Genomic DNA, 25,598 nt, shown 5'->3' with positions numbered 1-25,598 from the left:
AACCCTTTTTATTTTGAGACAGGGTCTCACTAAGTGGTCTAGACTAGCCTCAAACTTGTGATCTTCCTGCCTCAGCTTCCCCAGCAGCTAGGATTGCATCACCACACATGGCTGATAATTTTATGAACAGGATTTGGGCAGCCACTTATAGGCCCATATAAAATCTCCCACCACTGGAAAAAAAAAAGTTACTAAAACAAGGAAGAAAACAGCAAAATGAAACTCAGGGATAACTGCGCAATTAGTTGAATAAAATTCACTCAGTATTTTTCAAAAGTACAAAATTACGACATCTTTTTTCTAGAGGTTCTGACCTAATGTTAGGTATAAAACTCAATACTCTTTATCTTAAAATGTTCATGTGGTTCCTTTTTTTGAACACAGTGTCAACAATAACCAATAAAAATGAAACCTCAGAATAATTATGATTTGCATTTCTCTACTAAAGAAATGCAAATCATGATTATTATTATTATTGTGTTAAACATTTTTTCATATATTTGTTGATTAGTTGTATCTGTTCAGCACCTTAGCCCATTTATTGATTGGACTGCTTGTTGTTTTGGTGTTAAGTTTTTTGAGTTCTGTTTATATTCTGGAGATTAGTGCTCTGATGTGCGTGTGGCAAAAATTGGCTCCCAAAATGTAGGTCTCTGTTCACCTCATTGTTTCTTTTGCTGAGAAGAAGCTTTTCAGTTTGAGTCCATCCCATTTGTTTATCCTTAATTTTATTTCTTGCACTTTAGGAGTCTTGTTAAGGAGTCAGGGCCTAATCCAACGTGATGAAGATCTGGACCTACTTTTTCCTCTATAAGCCGCAGGGTCTCTAGTCTAATTCCTAGGTCCTTGATCCACTTTTGAGTTTTGTGCATGGTGAGAGACAGAGGTTTAGTTTCATTTTGATACATATGGATTTCCAGTTTTCCCAGCACCATTTGTTGAAGAGACTATCTTTTCTCCACTGTATATTTTTGGCGCCTTTGCCTAGTATGAGATAACTGTATTTATGTGGATTTGTCTCTGTGTCTTCCATTCTGTACCATTGGTCTACATGTCTATTTTGGTGCCAATAATAGGCCATTTTTGTTACTATAGCTTTGTAGTATAGTTTAACATCTGTTATTGTGATGTGATGTTATTGTGATGCTTCGGGCTTCACTCTTCTTGCTAAGGATTGCTTTGGCTATTCTGGGTCTCTTAGTTTTCCAAATGAATTTCATGATTGCTTTTTTCATTTCTATAAGGAAAGACAATGGGATTTTAATTGGAATCACACTGAATTTGTATAGCACTTTGGGTAGTATGCCATTTTGACAATATTAATTTTGCCTACCCAAGAGCATGGGAGATCTTTCCATCTTCTAAGGTCTTCTTTGATTTCTTTTTCTAGTGTTCTGTAGCTTTCATTGTAGAGATATTTCACCTCTTTTGTTAAGTCGATTCCCGAGTTTTGTTTTGTTTTGGAGGCTATTGTGAATGCGTTAGTTTTCTTGATTTCTCTTTCAGAGGATTCATCACAGACGTATAGAAATGCATTTGATTTATGGGTATTGATTTTTTTTAATTCCTTTTTTTAATTGGTTGTTCAAAACATTACAAAACTCTTGACATATCATATTCCATACATTAGATTCAAGTGGGTTATGAACTCCCATTTTTACCCCAAATACAGATTGCAGAATCACATCGGTTACACATCCACATTTTTACATAATGCCAAATTAGTAACTGTTGTATTCTACTACCTTTCCTATCCTCTACTATCCCCCCTCCCCTCCCCTCCCATCTTCTCTCTCTACCCCACCTATTGTAATTCATTTCTCTCCTTGTTTTTTTTCCCCCATTTCCCTCTTATATGTAATTTTGTATAACAATGAGGGGTCTCCTTCCATTTCCATGCAATTTCCCTTTTCTCTGTCTTTCCCTCCCACCTCATGTCTCTGTTTAATGTTAATCTTTTCCTCCTGCTCTTCCTCCCTGCTTTGTTCTTAGTTGCTCTCATTATATCAAAGAAGACATTTGGCATTTGTTTTTTAGGGATTGGCTAGCTTCACTTAGCATAATCTGCTCTAGTGCCATCCAATTCCCTGCAAATTCCATGATTTTGTCATTTTTTAGTGCTGTGTAATACTACATTGTGTATAAATGCCACGTTTTTTTTTTATCCATTCATCTATTGAAGGGCATCTGGGTTGGTTCCACAGTCTAGCTATTGTGAATTGTGCTGCTATGAACATCGATGTGGCAGTATCCCTGTAGTACGCTCTTTTAAGGTCTTCAGGGAATAGTCCGAGAAGGGCAATAGCTGGGTCAAATGGTGGTTCCATTCCCAGCTTTCCCAGGAATCTCCATACTGCTTTCCAAACTGGCCGCACCAATTTGCAGTCCCACCAGCAATGTACAAGAGTATCCTTTTCCCCACATCCTCGCCAGCACTTGTTGTTTGACTTCATAATGGCTGCCAATCTTACTGGATTGAGATGGTATCTTAGGGTGGTTTTGATTTGCATTTCTCTGACTGCTAGAGATGGTGAGCATTTTTTCATGTACTTGTTGATTGATTGTATGTCCTCCTCTGAGAAGTGTCTGTTCAGGTCCTTGGCCCATTTGTTGATTGGGTTGTTATCTTATTGTTTAATTTTTTGAGTTCTTTGTATACTCTGGATATTAAGGGTCTATCTGAAGTGTGAGGAGTAAAAATTTGTTCCCATGATGTAGGCTCCCTATTTACCTCTCTTATTGTTTCTTTTGCTGAGAAAAAACTTTTTAGTTTAAGTAAGTCCCATTTGTTGATACTTGTTATTAACTCTTGTGCTATGGGTGTCCTATTAAGGAATTTGGAGCCTGACCCCACAATATGTAGATCGGAGCCAACTTTTTCTTCTATCAGACACAGAGTCTCTGATTTGATATCAAGCTCCTTGATCCATTTTGAGTTAACTTTTGTGCATGGCGAGAGGAGGGGAATCAGTTTCATTTTGTTGCATATGGATTTCCAGTTTTCCCAGCACCATTTGTTGAAGATGCTATCCTTCCTCCATTGCATGCTTTTAGCCCCTTTATCAAATATAAGATAGTTGTAGCTTTGTGGATTAGTCTCTGTGTCCTCTATTCTGTACCATTGGTCCACCCGCCTGTTTTGGTACCAGTACCATGCTGTTTTTGTTACTATTGCTCTGTAATATAGTTTGAAATCTGGTATCGCTATACCGCCTGATTCACACTTCCTGCTTCGAGTTGCTTTTGCTATTCTGGGTCTTTTATTTTTCCATATGAATTTCATGATTGCTTTATCTATTTCTACAAGAAATGCCGTTGGGATTTTGATTGGCATTGCATTAAACCTATAGAGAACTTTGGGTAATATCACCATTTTGATGATGTTAGTTCTGCCTATCCATTAACAGGGTATATTTTTCCATCTTCTAAGATCTTCTTCTATTTCTCTCTTTAGGGTTCTGTAGTTTTCATTGTATAAATCTTTCACCTCTTTTGTTAGGTTGATTCCCAAGTATTGTTTTTTTTTTTTTTTTTTTTGAGGATATTGTGAATGGGGTGTTTTTCCTCATTTCCGTTTCAGAAGTTTTGTTGCTGATAAACAGAAATGCCTTTGATTTATGCGTGTTGATTTTATATCCTGCCACTTTGCTGAATTCATTTATTAGTTCTAGTAGTTTTTTTGTAGACCCTTTTGGGTCTTCTAGGTATAGAATCATGTGGTCCGCAAATAGTAATAATTTAAGTTCTTCTTTTCCTTTTTTATGCCTTTAATTTCTTTCGTCTGTCTAATTGCTCTGGCCAATGTTTTGAGAACTATATTGAATAGAAGTGGTGATAGAGGGCATCCCTGTCTTGTTCCAGATTTTAGAGGGAATGCCCTCAATTTTTCTCCATTCAGAATGATGCTAGCCTGAGGCTTAGCATAGATAGCTTTTACAATGTTGAGGTAAGTTCCTGTTATCCCTAGTTTTTCTAATGTTTTGAACATAAAGGGATGCTGTACTTTGTTGAATGCTTTTTCTGCATCTATCAAGATGATCATATGGTTCTTATCTTTAAGTCTATTGATGTGGTGAATAACATTTATTGATTTCCGTATATTGAACCATCCTTGCATCCCAGGGATGAATCCTACTTGATCATGGTGCACAATTTTTTTGATGTGCCTTTGTATCCGATTCGCCAGAATTTTATTGAGGATTTTTGCATCTAGGTTCATTAGAGATATTGGTCTGTAGTTTTCTTTCTTTGAGGTGTCTTTGTCCGGTTTCGGAATCAGGGTGATGTTGGCCTCATAGAATGAATTTGGAAGAGCTCCCTCTTTTTCTATTTCCTGAAATAACTTGAAAAGTATTGGTATTAATTCTTCTTTAAATGTTTTGTAAAACTTGCTGTATACCCATCCAGTCCTGGGCTTTTCTTGGTTGGTAGTCTTTTGATTGCTTCTTCTATTTCATCCATTGATATTGGTCTGTTCAAATTGTGTGTATCCTCCTGACTCAGTCTGGGCAAATCATATGACTTAAGAAATTTATCGATGTCTTCACTATCTTCTACTTTATTGGAATATAGGTTTTCAAAATAATTCCAAATTATCTTCTGTATTTCTGTAGTATCGGTTGTGATGTTGCCTTTTTCATCCCGTATGTTAGTAATTTGAGTTCTCTCTCTTCTTCTCTTCGTTAGCATGGCTAAAGGTCTGTCAATCTTATTTATTTTTTCGAAGAACCAACTTTTAGTTTTGTCAATTTTTTCAATAGTTTGTTTCCATTTCGTTGATTTCTGCTCTGATTTTGATTATTTCTTGCCTTCTGCTACATTTGCTGTTGTTTTGCTCTTCCCTTTCTAGGGCTTTGAGATGAAGTGTGAGCTCATTTATTTGTTGGTTTTTTGTTTTTTTGAGGAATGACCTCCAGGCGATGAATTTCCCTCTTACAACTGCTTTCATTGTGTCCCATAGATTCTGATATGTTGTGTCTGTATTTTCATTTATCTCTAAGAATTTTTTTATTTCCTCCTTTATGTCTTCTGTAACCCATTGATCATTCAGTAACATATTGTTCATTTTCCATGTGATGTAGGATTTTTCCTTCCTTCTTTTATCATTGATTTCCAGTTTCATTCCATTATGATCAGATAAAATGCATGGTATTATCTCCACCCCTTTATATTTACTGAGGGTTGCCCTATGGCATAATATATGGTCTATTTTTGAGAACGATCCATGTGCTGCTGAGAAAAAAGTATATCCACTTGATGATGGTTGATATATTCTATATATGTCAGTTAAGTCTAGGTTATTGATTGTGATATTGAGTTCTATAGTTTGTTTATTCAACTTTTGTTTGGAGGATCTGTCCAATGGTGAGAGAGGTGTGTTGAAGTCACCCATAATTATTGTGTTGTGGTCTATTTGATTCTTGAACTTGAGGAGAATTTGTTTTATTAACGTCGCAGCACCATTATTTGGTGCATAAATATTGATAATTGTTATGTCTTGTTGGTGAATGGTTCCTTTTAACAGTATATAATGTCCTTCCTTATCCCTTTTGATTAACTTAGTCTTGAAGTCGATTTTATTCGATATGAGGATGGCCACCCCTGCTTACTTACGAGGACCGTGTGCGTGGTATATTTTTTCCCAACCTTTCACCTTCAGCCTGTGTATGTCTTTTCCAATCAGTTGGGTCTCCTAGAGGCAGCATATTATTGGATTTGCTTTTTTAATCCATGTTACCAGCCTATGTCGCTTTATTGGAGAGTTTAGGCCATTAACGGTTAGAGTTACTATTGATAGATCGTTTGTACTTCCAGCCATGTTTGATCTTTTTTTTTTTTAAATTTAGTTTGTTTCTCCATGATTAGCTTTCCCCCCGCCCTCTGTCTTTACTGAGGCACTTCCCACTGATGGTTTTGGTTATTGTTTTTCATTTCTTCCTCGTGTAGTGTTTTGCTCAAGATGCTTTGCAATGCTGGTTTTCTGGCTACAAATTCTTTTAACTTTTGTTTATCATGAAAGATTTTTATTTCATTGTCATACCTGAAGCTTAATTTTGCTGGATACAAAATTCTTGGTTGGCATCCATTGTCTTTCAGTGTTTGAAATACGTTGTTCCAGGATCTTCTCGCTTTCAGCGTCTGTGATGAAAAATCCGTTGTTAACCTTATTGGTTTAGCCCTGAATGTAATCTGCCTCCTTTCTCTTGTAGCTTTTAATATTTTCTCTTTGTTCTGTATATTGGATATCTTCATAACAATGTGTCTTGGTGTTGGTCTACTGTGATTTTGTATGCTCGGTGTCCTGTATGCATCGACAATTTGTACATCCGTTTCCTTTTTTATTTCTGGAAAGTTTTCTATAATTATTTCATTCGGCAGATTGCTCATTCCCTTGGTTTGAACCTCTATACCTTCCTCTATCCCGATGACTCTTAAGTTTGGTTTTTTATGTTATCCCATATCTCTTGGATGTTTTTCTCGTGATTTTTTACCAGCCTTTCTGAGTTGTCTAGACTCTTTTCAAGATGATATATTTTGTCTTCATTATCTGACGTTCTGGCTTCTACTTGCTCCACTCTTGTTAGTGATACTCTCATTTGAGTTTTTAATTTGGTTTATAGTTTCCTTCATTTCTAGAATTATTGTTTGATTTTTTTTATAATCTCTATCTCCTGATAAAGATGCTTAATTTCTTCTTTTATGTTTATGTAATTCATTTTTAATGTGTTCTTTCACTGTTTGAATTTGCTGTCTCATATCCTCTTTAAGGTTCCATTCCATCTGTCTAAGGTAATCCTTGAGTTCTTTATTTGACCATTTTTCTGATGCCTCTAGGTCCTCCTGAATATTTAGGCTGTCCTGCATTATTTGTACTCCTTTTCTTCCTTGCTTTTTCATGCTGCTCATGTTACTTCTTGTTCTGTTTGACTGCTGGGTTACTGTTTACTCCTATAAATTTATTTGATGCTTGGGAGGAAAGGTATTAGAAGGGAAGGGAAGTCACTAAAGAGAATGAGAGTAAGCAGGTAGAATTCAAGGAAGGTGGAATAAGAAAATTGAAAAGACAAAAGAAAAAAATAGAAAATGAAAAAAGAAAAAAAATTTAAAAAATTAAAATTAAAAAAATAATTTAAAAAAATTTAAAAAACAACAAAAAAATTAAAATGAAAAAAAACCCAAATTAAAAAAGAAATTAATAAATGCAATCTTAGAGTTTGATTAATTTCTCTTCCAGTAGGTGGAGCTGTTCCCACCAGGCCAAGCTTCTCCTCAATACGCGGGAACCAATCACTGTGCAGCAGCTCCTCCTCCCAGACTGGGCGGGTCTCCAATCCTGAGTGCCTAGGTCCTTCTCTTGTGTCTAGTCACTTCCCCACTTTTCCTCAAGCCAGGCCCTGCTCACCAGTGACGCTCACCACAATACTGGCTACACGGCAGGTCTGCTGCTCTCAGGAGCCCTATTTTCATGAATGACTGGGCACACTCTCCCTGTCTGCCATTCCCTCAGACCCTAAGTTTGTAGAGCTTGGGGCTGAGAACCCTCAGCGAATTTTGCTTGCCCTCCGGTAGCCACGCCCCCGGTAGCTGGTGCAAGAGACCTCAGTTGTCAGCACTGGTGTGAGCGGTAGCCGGGAGTTCCGCACCACGGGTCCCGCGCCACTCCTGATTCCCTCGGTCTGGCTATCGTGCTCATGGGAGAGCTTGGAGGGGCCCTTACGGGAGAGCTGGGAGGAGCCCTTAAGGTTTCCCCGCTGTGTGGAGAGGGAAGGCTAGGGGGTTACACACCTGTCGCTGCTGGTTTCAATGGAGTTATCTCCTCCGCCGCATTCTGGTGACGTCAGTTCTCTGCCATGGCGGCATCCCATGCAAATGGCGACAGTTCGTTCCCTTTGCTAGGTGACCAATGCAACAGGTGGGTCCTGACTGGCTCTTCCAAGCCCCGTTTCAATCCTGTGGCCACTGCCTATGAAGGCTCGGTTGGCATTAACCTCCATAGGGTCAGAAGGGCCTGGGTATTGATTTTATATCCTGTTACTTTGCTGAATTCATTAATTATTCTAGAAGCTTTCTGATAAGAGTTTTTTAGATCCTCTAAGTATAGAATCATGTCATCAGTAAATAATGATAGTTTGAGTTCTTCTTTTCCTTTTGTACACCTTTAATTTCTTTTGTCTAATTGCTCTGGCTAGAGTTTCAAGGACTATGTTGAATAGAAGTGGTGAAAGAGGGCATCCCCGTCTTGCTCCAGTTTTTAGAGGGAATGCTTCCAATTTTTCTCCATTTACAATGATGTTGGCCTTGCGTTTAGCATCAATAGCTTTTAAAATTTTGAGGTATATTCCCACTATCCTTAGTTTTTCTAGTGTTTTGAACATGAAAAGGTGCTGTATTTTGTCAAATGCTTTCTCTGCATCAATTGGTATAAACACATGATTTAAGTCTATTGGTGTGATGAATTATACTTATTGATTTCCATATGTTGAACCAATGGTGCAGCCCTGGAATAAACCCCACTTGATCTTGGTGCACTATTTTTAAAATATGTTTCTGTATGCGATTTGCCAGAATTTTATTGATAATTTTTGCATCAATGTTCATCAGGGATATTGGCCTGAAGTTTCTTTCCTTGATGTGTCTCTGCCTGGTTTTGGGTATCAGGATGATACTTGCTTCGTAGAATGAGTTTGGAAGGGTCCCTTCCTTTTCTATTTCATGGAATAACTTGAAGAGTATTGGTATTAATTCTTCTTTGTAGGTCTTGTAGAATTCAGTGGTAAATCCGTCTGGTCCTGGGCTTTTCTTGGTTGGTAGGCTTTTGATGGCATCTTCTATTTCCTTGTTTGAAATTGATCTGTTTAAATTGTGTATGTCCTCTTGTCTCCGTTTGGGTTGATCATATACCTCTCACACCAGTCAGAATGGCAGTTACCAAGAATACAGACAACAATAAATGTTGGTAAGGATGGGGGGGGGGAGCACACTCATAGATTGCTAGTGAGACTGCAAATTAGTGCAAACAATCTGTAAAGCAGTACAGATTCCTTAGAAAACTTAGAATGGAACCACCATTTGACCCAGCTATCCCACTCCCTGGTCTATACCCAAAGGACTTAAAATCAGCATACTATAGTAACTCAGCCACATCAATGTTTATAGCAGTTCAATTTACAATAGCTAAACTGTGGAACCAACCTACATGCCTTTCAATATATGAATGGATAAAGAAACTGTGGTATATATACACAATGGAATATTACTCAACATTAAAAGATAATAAAATTATGGCATTTGCAGGTAAATGAATGGAGGTAGAGAATATCATGCTATGTGAAGTAAGCCAATCCCCAAAATCCAAAGGCCAAATGTTCTCTCTGACAAGTAAATGCTGATCCATAATGGGGGAGGGGGAGAGATGAGGAAAAATGGAGGAACACTGGGAAAAGAGGAGGGAGAGATGGGGAGGGAGGATGGGGGCAGGAAAGATGGTGGAATGAAGTGGACATCATTACCCTAAATAAATGTATGACTACGCATATGGTGCAATGCTACATTGTGTACAACCAGAGAAATGAAAAGTTGTGCTGCAATTGTGTACAATGAATCAAAATGCATTTTGCTGTGTACCTAAATAAATAAATGAATTTTAAAACTTCTAAGAAAAAAGAAACAATACTCATAGAAAATGAGTTAAGAACTGAATGAATCAATAAATAGTCTACATTTTTTGTCTAATAAGTTGAATGAAAACAGTGCTAATTGTGATGAACATATATCATTTCACTTCAAATTTCTGACTTTGTGTAATCGTTACATTATGGTGTGCCTCATTGTTTTGTTTTGTATTCCTTTTCTGAATATTCTGTTGTTTTTCCTCCAATATAACCCACTGAAAGTAATTAGCAAAAAATAAACAAATAACCAATAAATACATAGACATTTTCTTTTTAAAAATATTTATTTTTTAGTTGTACCAATACCTGTATTTTGTTTATTTATTTTTATGTGGTGCTGAGGATTGAACCCAGGGCCTCACACATGCTAGGTGAACACTCTACCGCTGAGCCACAACCCCAGCCCCTACATAGTCATTCTTATTTGATCTATACCAAAGACACCATCCTTTCTTTAACTCTCTCCATTCTCTACTGAGGATTATTTTGACTAGTCTCAGTTTGAAAATCACTACAAAAATTGAAAAGCAGCTGGGCATGGTGATGCACACCTATAATCCCAGTGACTTGGGAGACTGAGGCAGGAGGACTGCCAAGTTCAAGTTCAGCCTCAGCAACTTATCAAGACTGTCTCAAAAATAAAAACAAAAGTACTTGAGATGTAGCTCAGTAGTAAAGGGCCACTGAGTTCAATTTCCAGTTTGGAAATGAAAAGTAAAATCACTATAAAGTGTTTTTTATTTTGTTGTTTTTAGATATAGATGATAGTAGGATATTTTTGACATATATACAAGGGGTGCAACCCATTCCAATTTAGATCCCATTCTCGTGGGTGAACATATGTGGGGTTACACTGGTCATGTATTCATATATGACCACAGGAAAGTTACTGTAAAGGTTTTTAAAATTTTGTAAATTATATTTTCACATTTACTAAAGGAGACACAACTTACATTTGGCTAGAATTAAGAGAAATTTTGCATAGGGACAATCTTTCTAAACAAGTTCTTAAGTAAAAATGCTGAATAAGGGCTATTGCTATTCACATAGGCCCATGACTATTAGGTGGTATTCAGTAATTGTACAAGATCGATTAGTTGAATCATGGTTATCAGTGTTTACTGATTTGTATCTGGTATATTTGTGCTTAGTTTTCTGTGGCATTTTATGAATGTTATTAACTCATTATTGGTAAGTATATGAATATGACAGTTTCTCTACACTTTTCAACTCCCTGCTATACTGCTGCTTCTTGGCAAAATCCAAGGAGGGAAGATAATGGAATGATTAGGCTTAATTATTTCATTTTGACTTTGGGGCTCTGTTGGGTTCTCATCCCTCCCCTAAAGCCCACAAGGTCATTCAAGCATCAGATAACTTATTTTTGTCCGTTCAATGTCTTCCCATTTATATCATTCCTACTTCTCCATCTACCTGTACTACCAGGTACCTCTCTCCAGGAAGGGAAAATGCTATAGTCACCTATACAGGGCTTATGTATCTCTGGAATTCAGATCACTAACTCTTCCTTACATCCACCCATTTTTGCTAGCCATGTTTTTGTGCGGTTTTTACTCTTTTCAGATTTTTGTTGTTACCAGATACAAAGGTCTCATTTCCTCCTTTATTCTAATCAGAAGTAGGAATTTCAGTAGATTCCCAGTATAGATTAAGCCATTCAATTTACAGAAAAAGTGTAAGATACCCAGTCTCACCCCTTTGTGGAAGAAAGTTGATCAAGATAGAAGAATCACCTATAGAATTCTCCTCCACCTCAGTTTAAGAGGACCAACATAACAGGAGTTCCTCAGATTATTTTTATAGAGAAAGTCTTTCATTCCACAATTAGATAAGACTACAAATATAAATATCGCAAACTAAATTAACTCTTTAAGAGTGGCACTGATTCATTCTATAATCTGAAGGAAGCGTTGGGAGGGAATGAGAAAATAAACAGCTGAAAACAGTTTACTGGAGAAGGTGAAACAATGCAAAAAAGAAAAATCTGTGAGCAAATTTCATCCTAGAATGGAATTGTGTCTGGGTTTAATTTCAGTAAGTCAACTAAAAGTGTATATAGAGGCAAATATGTGGCAATGTGTAACACAAACATGTATATTCACAATATTGCTTAATGTAGGAGAGATATTAAATCATGACATTAATTCAAATCTACAGCTTTCTCAGTCTTGAGTGGATTCTAAACTCTTCCCCACTACAAACAATACTATGGCAGGAGTAACTTCCTTACATGCATTCCCTCACTTCTTTACTTAGTAGTGTTTTTATCTATGCTAGAATAATTCCCAATCTCCTGTATTTTGTTAGGAGCTTGTAAAAACTTCCTTTTCATCACAAAATCATTAAGTACAATCTAGGAAACCTTGATAGGAACATGATGATTGAATTAATATCTTATCAAGGGAAAGGTTAAGTCTATCTCTATAAAGAAAGTCTTAGGTGGGGCTAGGTATATAGTTTAGCAGTAAAGCATGTGCTTTAGCATTTGGAAGACCGTGTTTTAATCTTTAGCACCATGAAAAAAAAAAAAAAAAAAAACTCTAAGTAACAACTGATTTTCACCATAAGCTATACCAAGCATGTAAGTATTACTCTTCTATCTTAAAAAGAACTTCTCCAGAAAACACCTGTTTTTCCAGCTACCAACCTTAACTCTATTCTTTGTGACAAAATTTCTCAAAAAGTTGTCCACATTACTGTCTTCAATTATTCCACTAATTATTCTTAAATCCACTCCAATCACATTTTTGTTACATTGTTTCAATGGAAACTATGCCTCAAAGGTCACCAATGGCTTGTATATTACTAAATCCAATAGATGATCTAAGCTCACATCTCATTTTATAAAATTTTCTCAAAAAATAAAAATCATGGCCAGGTACAATCCCATGTGTGGGATTGCATGTCTATAATTCCAGCTACTCTAGAGGTGGAAGCAACCTGGGCAAACTTAGTGAGACCATGCCTCAAATTTTTAAAAAATAATAATAAAGAGGGTGGAATATAGCTCATTGGTTGAGCCCCCAGGTTCAATTCCCAGTATCACAAAAATAAAATAAATTTAAAAGGGCTAGGAATGTAGCTCAGTGATAGTGCACCCCTGGGTTCAATCCCCAGTATGGGAAGGGGAGAAAAAAAAAAAAAAAAGAAAGGCAAGCAGGCAGTCATTCAGTCATGAATGAAGTACATCAAAAATCCTTCTCTAAAAGACAATATGCACCTAAGTGTTTGCAAAATTCCAAGTATTGTAATTTGATCACAAGGTTTAAGACTCACAAGAAACAAAACTTTCCAATTCACATTATAAATTCAATATAATTCTGATATCAACATCTTTCAAAATAAAGGAATCATGTAACCTTTGGACTCAAGAAAACACCCTAAATTAGAGTTAGGCCTGGTTGTGCACTCTGTAGTCCCAGGTACCTGGGGAGCAGAGATGGGAGAATCACTTGAGCCAGAAGTTTGAGGCCAGCCTGGACAACACAGCAAAACTTGTCTCAGAAAAAAAGGAAAAAAATCCTAAATGATAAAGCAACTTACTATATGCAGCAGTATTAAACATAATAGCAGAACTGATTCTAAATGCCATGATAAATAAAAATGAGGAAAATCCAATAACAATGTATCACATAAAAAGATGCAAAAGGAGACAAAATGGATCCTCTCAACAAATACCCAAAGATCATCTAAATAATTATCCACATCCATTCTTGATTAAAAATCCTTGATAAAAATCCTAGTTAGGGTTGTGGCTCAACGGTAGAGCGCTCGCCTAGCACGAGCGAGGCCCTGGGTTCCATCCTCAACACCACGTAAAAATAAATAAATAAAAGGTATTGTGTCCAACTACAATTGAAAAATATTTTTTAAAAACCTAGTTAACTAGAAACAAAATATTTCTTCAATTAAGAAGCTGTTTCATGTTCAAGAATAAAACAAATATACAAACATTCTCTCTCACTAAAATTAAAAAGAACAGCAACATAAGAAAAAGTAAAGACAACCCATAGAATGGGAGAAAATATTTTAAACCATATAGTTGATAATGGGCTTGTATCCTTAAGATGTAAAGAACTCTCATAACTCAAATATAAGAAAGCAAAACAAAAACTCAAAAATGGGCAAAGGAGTCAGGCATGGTGACACATGTCTATAATCCCAGCAACTCAGGAGGCTGGGGCAGGAGGATCATAAGTTCAAACCTAGCCTCAGCAACTTAGCGAGGCCCTGAGCAATTCAGCGAGACCCTGTCTCTAATAAAATATGAAAGGGGGCTGGGGAAGTGCTCGGCGTTTAAGCACTCGGGTTTAATCGCTGGTACCAAAAGATAGTCAACAATTTCAATCCTAGATATATAAATAAGCAGACTGAAAATGCATATTTTCAGAAAAACTTGCAACTAACATTCCCAGCAGCATTATTCACAGTGAACAAAATGTATAAATAACCCAAAGGTTCATGGATTAACAAACAGATAAACAAAATGTCATGCAAAATATGTGAAATATCATTTAGCTATATAAAAGGATAAAATAGGGCTGGGGTTGTGGCTCAGTGGTAGATTGCTCGCCTAGCACGTGTGAGATGCTAGGTTCAATCTTCAGCACCACATAAAAATAAATAAAGGTATTGTGTCCAACTACAACTAAATATGTGTGTGTGTATATTTTTTTAAATAGATATAAAATACCAAGAAAGCAGACACAAAGGCTACATGTTATATTAATTCATTTTTATGAAATACCTTGAATAGGCAAATTCATAAGATAGAAAGTAGACTAGTTGTTGGCAAGATCTGACTGAGGTCAGGGAAGAAGGAGGAATTACTTCTAATGAATATATAGGTTTTTTTGAGGGACTGATAAAACTGCTTTGGAATTAGTGATGATGGTTGCATAACTTCATAAATACTTGAAAAACAAAAACTACTAAACTGTAAACTTTACAAGAGAGAATTGTATGATGCATGAATTATGCCTGAATTAAGAAAAAATCTTTCAATGAAAAATATTAGGATGCCAGTTAATGCCACTTTTATGAATTAACACAAGAGATTCCAATCCAATTTTGAATCCAATGCAGTCAGCACCTGATCACTGGCACCTGATCTTTTCTTTAAAATTCCTTTCCCCCATTACAATTTTAAAATTGCTCACTCCCCAAAACCTTTACAATTTCTTCCCAATTTACCCTTACCTTTACTACTCAAATAAATTCTGCCTACTTCAACATACTAATTACTTCTTTGGTTCTTTTAAGTGGCATTTTAAATAAAGTTGATTATAAATGAAATGTTTTTATGCAGTGTGTCCATCATCCTGGAAACTGAGCTAGACCTTCTGAAAATCATGTTCTGATTTCAGCATCCTGGATGTGGGTGCCATAAACGCATGAAATCCCACTACTAGTTATTTCTTCTGGGCCCTCTTCAAACAAACTCCATTAAAACACAAATTCACCTGGAAAAGACAAGGCCCTAATTTTTTAAGGTGAATTTCTTTATAAGTCTATTTTCCCTTCAATTCGAAAGAACAGGATAGGGGAAAAAATCAGGAACCAAGAGGAAACAACTGAAAAAAGGTAAGAATTAGCAGAACAGTTAGAAATACTCATTTTTCTGTAATCTGTTGTTTGTTTAGGGGTTAAATTACACTGGGAATTATTATAAACATTACAAACTTTCCAAAGAAACGTAGATCACTCTCCATACCATGTTCTTAAAGAAAGGCTTTTTTTTGGGGGTGGGGGGGTGGGAATAAAGATCAAACCCAGGGCCCCATGCTTACAATTTATAACTGAGCTACATGGCCAGCCCCTCAAGAATTTCTAAAGGTTAACTATTAACACTTTTTGGTAAAGCTTAAAAAATATTACCAACTGTGGCTGGAGTTGTGGCTCAGTGATACAGTGCTTGCCTGACATGTGTGAGGCCTGGGTTTGATCCTCAGCACTGCATGCTTATAAAGGAAGGAAGGAAGGAAAAGATCCATTGACAACTTAGGAAAAAAAAAAAAAATCACCAACTTGCTTAGCTTTTTTTTTTTTTTTTTTTTTTTTGGTACCAGGGATTGAACCCAGGCCACTGAGCTACATCCCTATATTTTTTACTTACAGACAAGATCTTGATGAGTTGCTCAGGGTCTCGCTAAATTTGCTAAGGCTGGCTCTGAACTTTCAATCCTCTTGCCTCAGCCTGTGAGCCTCGGGATTACAGGCATATGCATGGTGCACAGCAATTAAAGTCTTATTTTTAAAAAACCTTCACCTTTAGGAGGATTCAGATCTACATTAGGCATAACAGCCATAATTCTATTAAACCATCCAAAACATTTCTTAGGGCCAAATATTCATTTATTTTGTAGTAAACTAGTGTCACAGATGTAGACAGGAAGGAAAAAAAATTCTCAGCTTCTTCCACTAATCAAACATGATTTTGATCCGGGAAGGAGTCATGGCACAAGCCTGTTATCCCATTTACACAGGAGGCTAAGGCAGGAAATTCACTAGAGCCCAGGAGTTCAAGGCCAGCCTGGAGAACACAACAAAATCCCATCTCAAAAAAAGAAAAAGAAAAGTTTTAAAAAAGAAAAGGCAGCATTATATTTAGAGTACTTTTAAGTAACAAATATTCTTTAATAAGAGTCTTTGTGCTTACTGTCAAGTTCATTCACATGCATTAAACTCTGATGCAGGCTGAAACACAAAAAGGTCACAGAATAAGAGAGAGATCTTTGATACCAAGTCTTTTAAGATTTGATGTATAACAGCCTTTCCATAACATTAATGGTTCTCAAACTAGTGTAAGGTCATCTTCAAAATGTCCAAAAATTTCAAGGACCACATAGTAATTCCTTTTTCAATATTCCTGGTGAGAAAACACTGATATGCATATGGATTTTTGTTTTTCTTCAATAAAACTCCAAGGCCCAAATTTAGAACCATTCTAAATTTTCAAAACTGAGATAGATTTTGGCTATGCCAAGAGAGAAAAAAGGACATATCAGACACTATTAAAACAGACTCTTTTTTTTTTTTTTTAAGAGAGAGCGAGATTTTTTTTTTAATATTTATTTTTTAGTTTTCGGCGGACACAACATCTTTGTTTGTATATGGTGCTGGGGATCGAACCCGGGCCACACGCATGCCAGGCAAGCGCACTACCGCTTGAGCCACATCCCCAGCCCTAAAACAGACTCTTAAGTCACTATGATTCCTTTCTCTGAAAAAAAGGTCACCACAAACCCATAAAATACTGTTGTACAATTTTAAAACTACAGCCCTATGAGTATACAGCTTGGCAAGCAGACACATGCAAATAAATAACCTGCCCAATACAGCAGCCCTGCTCCAAAGACTCTTCTTCCATTTGAAAGGAGTGACCACCTAACATCTATTTTAGTGCCAGGTTAACAGTGTCCACCTGGTTCTGGCAGATTGGAAAAGAGACAGGTACCTGACTCAAGATAGTCAATCATTTTTTCTCTCCTCAGGATGTGTGAGACTGAAAAATAGCAGGTCTGTTTCTGCAGTTAGTGAACTGTGATATCTGAAGCCAGAATCTGTAGAGGTGGTGCCTTCTACCATATGGACATAGAAACAGAATGTTCATCTGAAGAGAGAAAAATATAAAAGATGAATGGTACTGTGTTTCTGATGACTTTATATATAGTTATTTGTTCTAACTTCTTTCTGAGGTCAACTGCATTCTAGTCTTTCAGTGTCACTAAGACACCACCACACCCTTCATATTACCCTATTTTTATTGATTCCTATTACTTTTATCCAAGGAGTCCTACTGATACATTTTACTTCTACCAACACTTCTGAATTGAAAATCTGGAAAACAATTTTTTTCAAATAAATAAAAAATGCAATATAAATATTATCACCCATTACTTTGCAAATCACTCTATCTCCGATTTTTCACCCATCCCAAAAAGCTCAAAATCTATTCTAAAAAGGGAATTTTGCATTTCTAAGTTAAGAGAGCTACACCTGAAGACTTGACCCAATATAAACTTAAACACTGAAAAAAGTCACATAAACATAATATCTATAATTGTCATAGCCACTGCTATACACCTGTTCTACCTTTTTTGTTGCTGTTGTTACACCTCAACCACTTTAGAACTACTGCCAAACTACTAGACTGTGCATAAAAAGGACAAAACCAAACAAATAGAATATCTCTGTAAGGAAGTATAAAATGTACAAATGATAATTCTAATGAAAAATGATAAATACTAAAATCAGCCTCACATTATAGTTCAGTGTAGGTCAGATTTTACCCAAAAAGTGATTTAGGAAAAAGAAGTTCAGTATTTAGAACTTTCTGAATCCAAAATTACACAAGGGATTGTGCAGCTGAAGTTCAGATGTTTCATTAGATGTTTAAAATTTCCCGTTTTAGCATAAAATTAAACACAATCCAGATAGCAATGTGCAAAGAAGTCAGTCCAATAGTGACTTTCAAAAGGGTCATTATTGAAATACATGGAGAAATTTTCAGTTGTCACAGTAAATGGATCTGCCACAGATCAGGGAAGGTTAATGTAATGGAGAGAGTTAGTCTTATACAACTTTAAAACATCCTTCATTCATGAAGCTAGAAAAAGCCCAAAGGTGTGTTTTTGTTGTTGTTTTGTTATTTACATACTGTTTTTAGAGACTATAAATATTCAGTAAATGAAGGGAAGATTCAACTTTGTTTTGTTTGAAATTTTACCAAGAGTTGTTTCTCCGTCTCATAAAATCTTATATAACAAATGGCAAAGCCTCTCTTAATTACAATTTAGTTGCCAATATTGTATACCTGTATCAGTCTGCATATGTAGCAAATGCATTCATGATGGGTCTACATCCAAGGGCAAGAATCTAAGAATTCTGGCTACACATAAGAAGCCAACACCGTAAAACAATAAAATCAGAATCTCTGGAATGTACAACCTGGACAGCAGTATTTTTGCTTTGGTTCCTGTTTCTTGAGGCAAAATTTAAGTATAGTGAAATTCACAGTCTTAAATATACAAATTATACTGAAGTAAAGCATAACCCAATCAAGGGCTGGGGTTGTGGCTCAGCGGTAGAGTGCTCACCTAGCAAGTGCAAGGCGCTGGGTTCGATCCTCAGCACCACATAAAAATAAACAAATAAAATAAAGGTATTGTGTCCAACTATAACTAAATGAATATATATATATATATATATATATATATATATATATAGAGAGAGAGAGAGAGAGAGAGAGAGAGAGAGAGAGAGATACCCCAATCAAAATACAGGACACTTTCATTATACATACATATCCTCCATCCATTTAATACCTCTATTCTCCAGATCCTATTTCTAATGTGATGTTTTCATTTGGGGTCTATAAAGTTGTCACAAATCTCCCAATTCATTTTGTAGACATGGTTTCATGTCTATTGGCTATACACTTAGGGGAGGAAATTATGTACATACATGTTTAATTTTAAAATAGGCATCAAATTTTTTATATATTTATGTTTTAGGTGTAGATGGAATAACACAATGCCTTTATTTTTATGTGGTGCTGAGGATCAAACCTGGACCCCGCCCTTGCTAGGCAAGCTGTCTACCGCTGAGCCACAATCCCAGCTTGGCATCAAATTTTTTTAAGTTCTTCAGATAATACCAACATGCAGCCTGAAACTACTTAGCACCATTTTCTAATGAGATTATGACAAAAATATTCTATTACAATAATTTTCTGTTTTATATTCTTTGTTCCTATTAGTAAGAAATTACATTGCTTTTTTCTCTTTTCAATTCCTATATGGGAATTGGAAGATCACACTACCTACGAATGTCAAATGATGAAGAAGGGCATTAAAAATATATGTGATGTTTATTAGTACATTTTCCATTGCTATAATAAAAATATCTGGCACTGAGTACTTTGTAAAGAAAAAAGATTTATTTAGCTCACAGTTTTGGAGGCTGAACGTCTAAATCCAGGTATCCCCAACTATTCAGCCCCTGGTAAGGGTCAGCTGCAGATGAGTTACAGAAAGGAAAAGCCAGAGAGACCAGGGAGGGGCCAGATTGCTTTTATAACAACTCTCTTATGAGGACTAACTAGAGCCCCATAAGTACTATGTTGATTTTCTCTTAGGGTAGAGCCCTTCAATGACCCAACAACCTCCCTCTAGGCCCGACTACCTCTTAAAGTTTGCCAATGAAGACCGAGCCTCCAACACAAAAACCCTTGGGGGATACACTTCAATTATATTCAAATCATTAGCACTGACTGTATAATCCAAGGGGGCATACAGACATGAGTCACATGAACCTCTTTGAGAACCAGATGAACTTGATTGAACCTATTACTAAAAAAAATAAAACCATACACATAATTTCCAATTTTGTTGTTAATCTGTATTTATGGACAATAAATCCATCCTCAGAATATTTACAAGCCTATAGAGCCCAAGTTAAAAACTGCTACTCTTACATTATAATTAATTAATACATTTGTATTGAGTCTTAACTTTATTTTTTGTAAAAACAACTAAACTTAGAAATCATGAAAGACTGGCATATTAAACCACATAAAATATATGACAAAGGATATCATCAACAATGTTTTTAGAAGTTAAGACTTCTTCCAAATATTACTCAGCAATAAAAGAGAATAAAATCATGGCATTTACAGGTAAACGGATGGAGTTAGAGAAGATAATGCTAAGTGAAGTTAGCTAATCCCATAAAACCAAATGCTGAATGTTTTCTTGGATATAAGGAGGCTGATTCATAGTGGTATAGAGAGCGGGAGTATGGGAAGAATAGACTAACTCTAGATAGGGCAGAGAGGTTGGAGGGGAAGGGGGTAGGGCATGGGGTTATTAATGATGGTGGAATATGATGACCATTATTATCCAAAGTACAGGTATGAAGACATGAATTGGTGTGAATATACTATGTATACAACCAGAGATATGAAAAATTGTGCTCTATGTGTGTAATATGAATTGTAATGCATTCTGCTGTCATATACAAATAAAACTAACTAAATAAATAAATAAATAAGACTTCTTCCAAATCAAGATGGCCTCTACAGAAAACAAAATAAAGCACAATAAACATATAACTCCTAAAATGAAATAAAACAGAATTTAAAATGGTCACCTCATTAAATCAAATATAAAGAACTTAAAAGATCAAATTGTTATTATTTATAACAGATTGGCAAACATTTTTAAAACTGATAATATAAGCATTAGCAAGCATATGTAGATAAACCCACTATCCTATGTAATTATATAACCTTCCTAGATGACAATTTTGACGACATATATAAATAATGTTAACTGTATACCCAACATATTACTTTTAAAAATGTATTCTTAGGAAATAAGAAAAAGTACACCTACACATATTACAAGAGTTTCATTAAAAGGTTAAATTATACTAGTAAAAAATGATGGGGGGATTAATATACCTTAATAGTGCTTGTTAAATATTCTCTGATTAATCCAAACAACTGAATGTTATTAAGCAGCCAAAAGAGGCAAGAAATACATGTAAAAAATACATTTAAATGATATATGCCTTCAATAAATATTGAGTAAAAAAAGGATAACTTTAAATAGTACATAGAATACTGAAAACATTTTTGTAAATCATATTCATGCACAGAAGAATCTGGAAGGACATTCTGAAAGTTTTAAACATTAACTTTTGGAGAGTAGAAGTAAATTAAGAAAAAATTTTACATCTACAATTCAATACTGTGTACAAATTATTTTAAACTTTGGGCACTTCACACTTTGTTAAATATTCAAAAAACAGCAAAGTATTTCTATTTTGACAAAGAACCATCATAGAATCAATATAATTTCTTTATAGATCTCTTTGGGGTGTTTTTTTTTTTTTTTTTTTTTTACCTATAAGATGCAAAAATCAGGGCTGAGAGGTGTAGCTCAATATTAGAGCATTTGTCTAGTAGGCACGAGACCCTGGATTATATCACCAGCACTACAAGCAAAAAAAAGGTGGGGGGAGGGTGGAAGGAGGAAGAAAGAAAGAGAAAAACCTCAGGGTTTTTTTTTTTTCTTTCTCTAAGGTACAAATGAATAGTTCATTTAAGTTTACTTTGCATCTAAGCTATTTAAATATTTTTTTGAAATCACATCTTTTTGATCATTCAACCACAATAATGGGATCCTAATTAGAATAAGTTTTACTTATATATATGTATAATATGTCAAAATACATTCTACTGTCATGTATATCTAAAAAGAACAAAGAAAAAAATCTTGTTGATCTATGATCAATCAGAGATTAAGCTTCCAAATAATAAACTAATACAAATATACTTTTTATTAATATGGCAATGTCTATTGCCCCTAATGACCCAGATTATAGTTTAGTACTGTACTGTTTAAAATTAATGTAACAATTAAAATCAACGTGGTGTTCAAAGACTGGAAAATATTTCTTCAAGCCCTAAAAGAAAATAACCATAGAATCTCTATAGATTTACTGGGCAGGTACTAAAATTGATAACTATTCAAAGCCACTGAGGACTACACCTAAGTTGCTTGTACTACACCACCATACATAAAGAGCAGCATGGTTAAATACTTAACAACAGCCATATTCCAAATATAAATATACAACACATGAAACATACATGAACTCTTCTATTTACTCTTTCATAGTTGTCTCCGGAATTTTTTTTCTATTCTACATTTTTTTTTAAATTTTCTTTATTTTGTTTTTGTTGCTGGTACTGGTGTGGGACGCCACCCCTGAATTATTTGAGCTTATTTGAGCATCTTCACTGGGCCTTGAGCCAGGGAGATTCAGGTTTGGCATTACAAACTATTTTGTGGCTCCTCCCACTCAATGGATTATGCAATGCTTATGTCCTCTGTCTTTGCTGGACTAGGGAGAGGGCTCTGGTAGCTCTGGAGTTGGGAGTGATCCTTTGAAAACTGGACAGCCCACCACCTCCTACCTTATTTGGCAAAGAACAGTTCATGGAAAACCTCTGACACTTTTCCCATATAAATAAAGCAAGCACAGGCTCTCTGGCTCTCTTTCCAGTGTGGAAGCTTGATCTTTAAGATCAGAGAGCCATGGTCCCCCCACTTTCTAAAATTACTTTCTGTGTCCTGTGGGTTCTTGGCCATTTTCTCTTTCTTAACTTTATTTCACAGCCAGCCCCTAACCCGCAAAGGAAACCCAAATTCCTACCCCTGCACACGACGTGGGTGACAGGTACTGGGAATTCCACTCCAGGCCTCAAGCAAGCCTGGTAAGTGCTCTACCACTGAGTTCTACCCCTTTCCCTTTTAAAATTTTATTTAGACACAGGGTCTAAGTTGTACAGCCTGGCTTTGAGTTTGGGATTCTCCTGTCTCACCTTCCCAAGTACCTGAAATTATAGGTGCACGTCACCACCCCCAACTAGCTGTCACTGAATTATAACAATTGACCAAAAACTATTTCCTGTTCTATAGCCTAAATTACTTGGGACAAGAGAAATTTTTCCTCAAAACATTTTACATTTAGCCCATATTTTGAATCACTATACATTTTTCAGAATTTTCTTTCTCAGAAATGCAAAAACTGAAAATTTAAGATGTTTTTAATTCAGCATATACTTTATAGACAAAAATTCCTAAATATTTCTAAAAATATAGAGCTATAGTTCTTTTCACTTCTGAAAAACCTCATTCTCTAAGCAAGGATTCACGTTGAATTTTTAAACTTTTATCTTCTACAAGTGCCAATGTCAATAAATAATTACTTCTGCAGTATCTTTACCAATATGAGTGTCCTGTTTGTCTATAAATCCGAATTTACACAAAAAACAAACACAATATGAAACAGTATAGCAGGACTATGAAAATATTATGAAACTAAACTTTAATAATGTTTATTATTTCCATTAAAGAATCCTTAAATTTGTTGTACCCAGATTCATGTGTAATCACAGCTGAGCCAATAAGATTTAAAGGCTGAAATCTAACAAAGGAATGCCTCATTAACACAGTATTCTCATCTGCTATAGAACCAGACTTTGCCAGAGTCAATGCACAAACTAAAAAAAGACTAATTTTCACCAATTTCTTCATGTTATCCAAGCACTGGACATACCTCCATGACAGAAGCTGTAGGCTGGCTCCCTTTTATTTTCCTTTCCCTCCTCCCCCGCTGATTATTTTCAAAATTTACTTCTCTCCAAACTAATATGAATTAAAAGGGGAAATTATCTATGCCTTCACTATATTGTCTTAATTCAAGAAAAGCTTTCCTTCCCTCAGGCCCATTACTAGCAAACTGCCAGTCAGATGATGGGGGTAGGTAAGCCAACATTCTGAAAACGATAAATTTCACATTTTTAAAAAACAATGCAGAGATTAATGCTTTAACAGAGGTGTATGTAGTAAAGATTTCTCCCAGTCTGTAGGCTCTCTCCTCACATTACTGATTGTTTCCTTTGTTGAGAAGAAGCTTTTTAATTTGAATCCATCCTATTTATTGATTCTTGATTTTCCTCAAAAAACTTACCAAAAAAAAAAAAAAAACTAAATAACCCAATCAACAAATGGGCTAAAGAACTGAACAGACACTACATAGAAGAAGAAATACAATCAATCAATCAATCAACAAATATATGAAAAAGTGTTCAACATCTCTAGTAATTAGAGAAATGCAAATCAAAACTACACTAAGATTTCATCTCACTCCAGTCAGAATGGCAATAATCAAGAATCAGGCAACAATAAATGTTGGCAAGGATGTGGAGGAAAAGGTACACTCATACATTGCTAGTGGGACTGCAATTTGGTACAACCACTATGGAAGGCAAAACAGAGATTCCTCAGAAAACTTAGAATGGAAACACCATTTGACCCAGCTATCCCCCTCCTTAGTTTATACCCAAAGGACTTAAAATCAGAATCAGTGATGCAGCCACGTCAATGTTTATAGCAGCTCAATTCACAATAGCTCAACTATAGAAACAACCTAGGTGTCCTTCAATAGATGATTGGATAAAGAGAGTGTGGTGGGGCTGAGATTGTAGCTCAGTGGTAGAGTGCTTGCCTTGCACTCATGAGGTCCTGGGTTCAATCCTCAGCACCACATAAAAATAAATAAATAAAAATAAAGATATGATATCCACCTACAACTAAAAAGAATTAAAAAAAAAAAAGAGAGGGTGTGGTGTATGTGTGTGTGTATGTGTATGTGTGTGTGTGTGTGTATGTGTGTATGTGTGTATATATATATAATTTTCAATGGAATATTACTCAGCTTTAAAGAAGAATGAAATTATGGTATTTGCCAGTAAGTGGGTGGAGTTGGAGAATATCATGCTAAGCAAAATAAGCCAATCCCAAAAAACCAAAGGGTGAATGCTTTCTCTAATAGGCAGATTCTCATTCATAATAAGAGGTGGGGTGCTAGAGAAGAAAAGAGTTACCTTAGATTAGGTAGAAGGAAATGAAAAGAGAGAAGGGAAGGAAATGTGGAGATAGAAAGGATAGTAGAATGAAACAGACATTATTACTTTATGTATATAAATGACTGAATAACCAATGTGATTCTTTAACATGTACATTCAGAAAAGGAATTATATCCCATCTATGTATGATACAAAGTACATGAATGCATTCTACCATCTTGTATTACTAATTAAAACAAAACAAAAAAAGCAATGCAAGGCTTCAGTACAACCAGAAGTGAACAATTGTGCTCCATTTGTGTACAATGAATTGAAGAACATTCTGCTGTCATATATAACTGATTAGAACAAATTTTAAATAAGGAAAAGAAAAAAAAATGCAGGGGCTGAGTTGTGGCTCAGTGGTAGAGCACTCGCTTAGCACATGTGAGGCACTGGGTTCAATCCTTAGCACCACATAAAAA

The 25,598-nt window shown here is 35.7% G+C and overlaps 1 protein-coding gene across 8 annotated transcripts in view; it reads right to left on the bottom strand.

Moving 5' to 3' along the window:
- Erbin (erbb2 interacting protein) overlaps positions 1–25,598 on the bottom strand; it is a 137,761-nt gene that overhangs the window by 87,304 nt on the left and 24,859 nt on the right. The window contains exon 2 of one of the 8 annotated variants that reach the window (XM_046456208.2): positions 17,149–17,304. The exons of the other annotated variants lie outside the window; for them this stretch is intronic. The gene's annotated coding sequence lies outside the window, so the exon portion shown is untranslated. The remainder of the gene's footprint in view (positions 1–17,148; positions 17,305–25,598) is intronic. 8 annotated transcript variants of the gene reach the window in all.

Source organism: Marmota monax, unplaced genomic scaffold (assembly GCF_021218885.2).
Source record: "Marmota monax isolate L192 unplaced genomic scaffold, Marmota_monax_Labrador192_F-V1.1 WCK01_AAM20220418_F8-fsc00130, whole genome shotgun sequence".
Classification (NCBI taxonomy): Eukaryota; Metazoa; Chordata; class Mammalia; order Rodentia; family Sciuridae; genus Marmota; species Marmota monax.
Note: the sequence above shows the minus strand (reverse complement) of the source record. Positions and strands in the feature narration are given on the sequence as shown.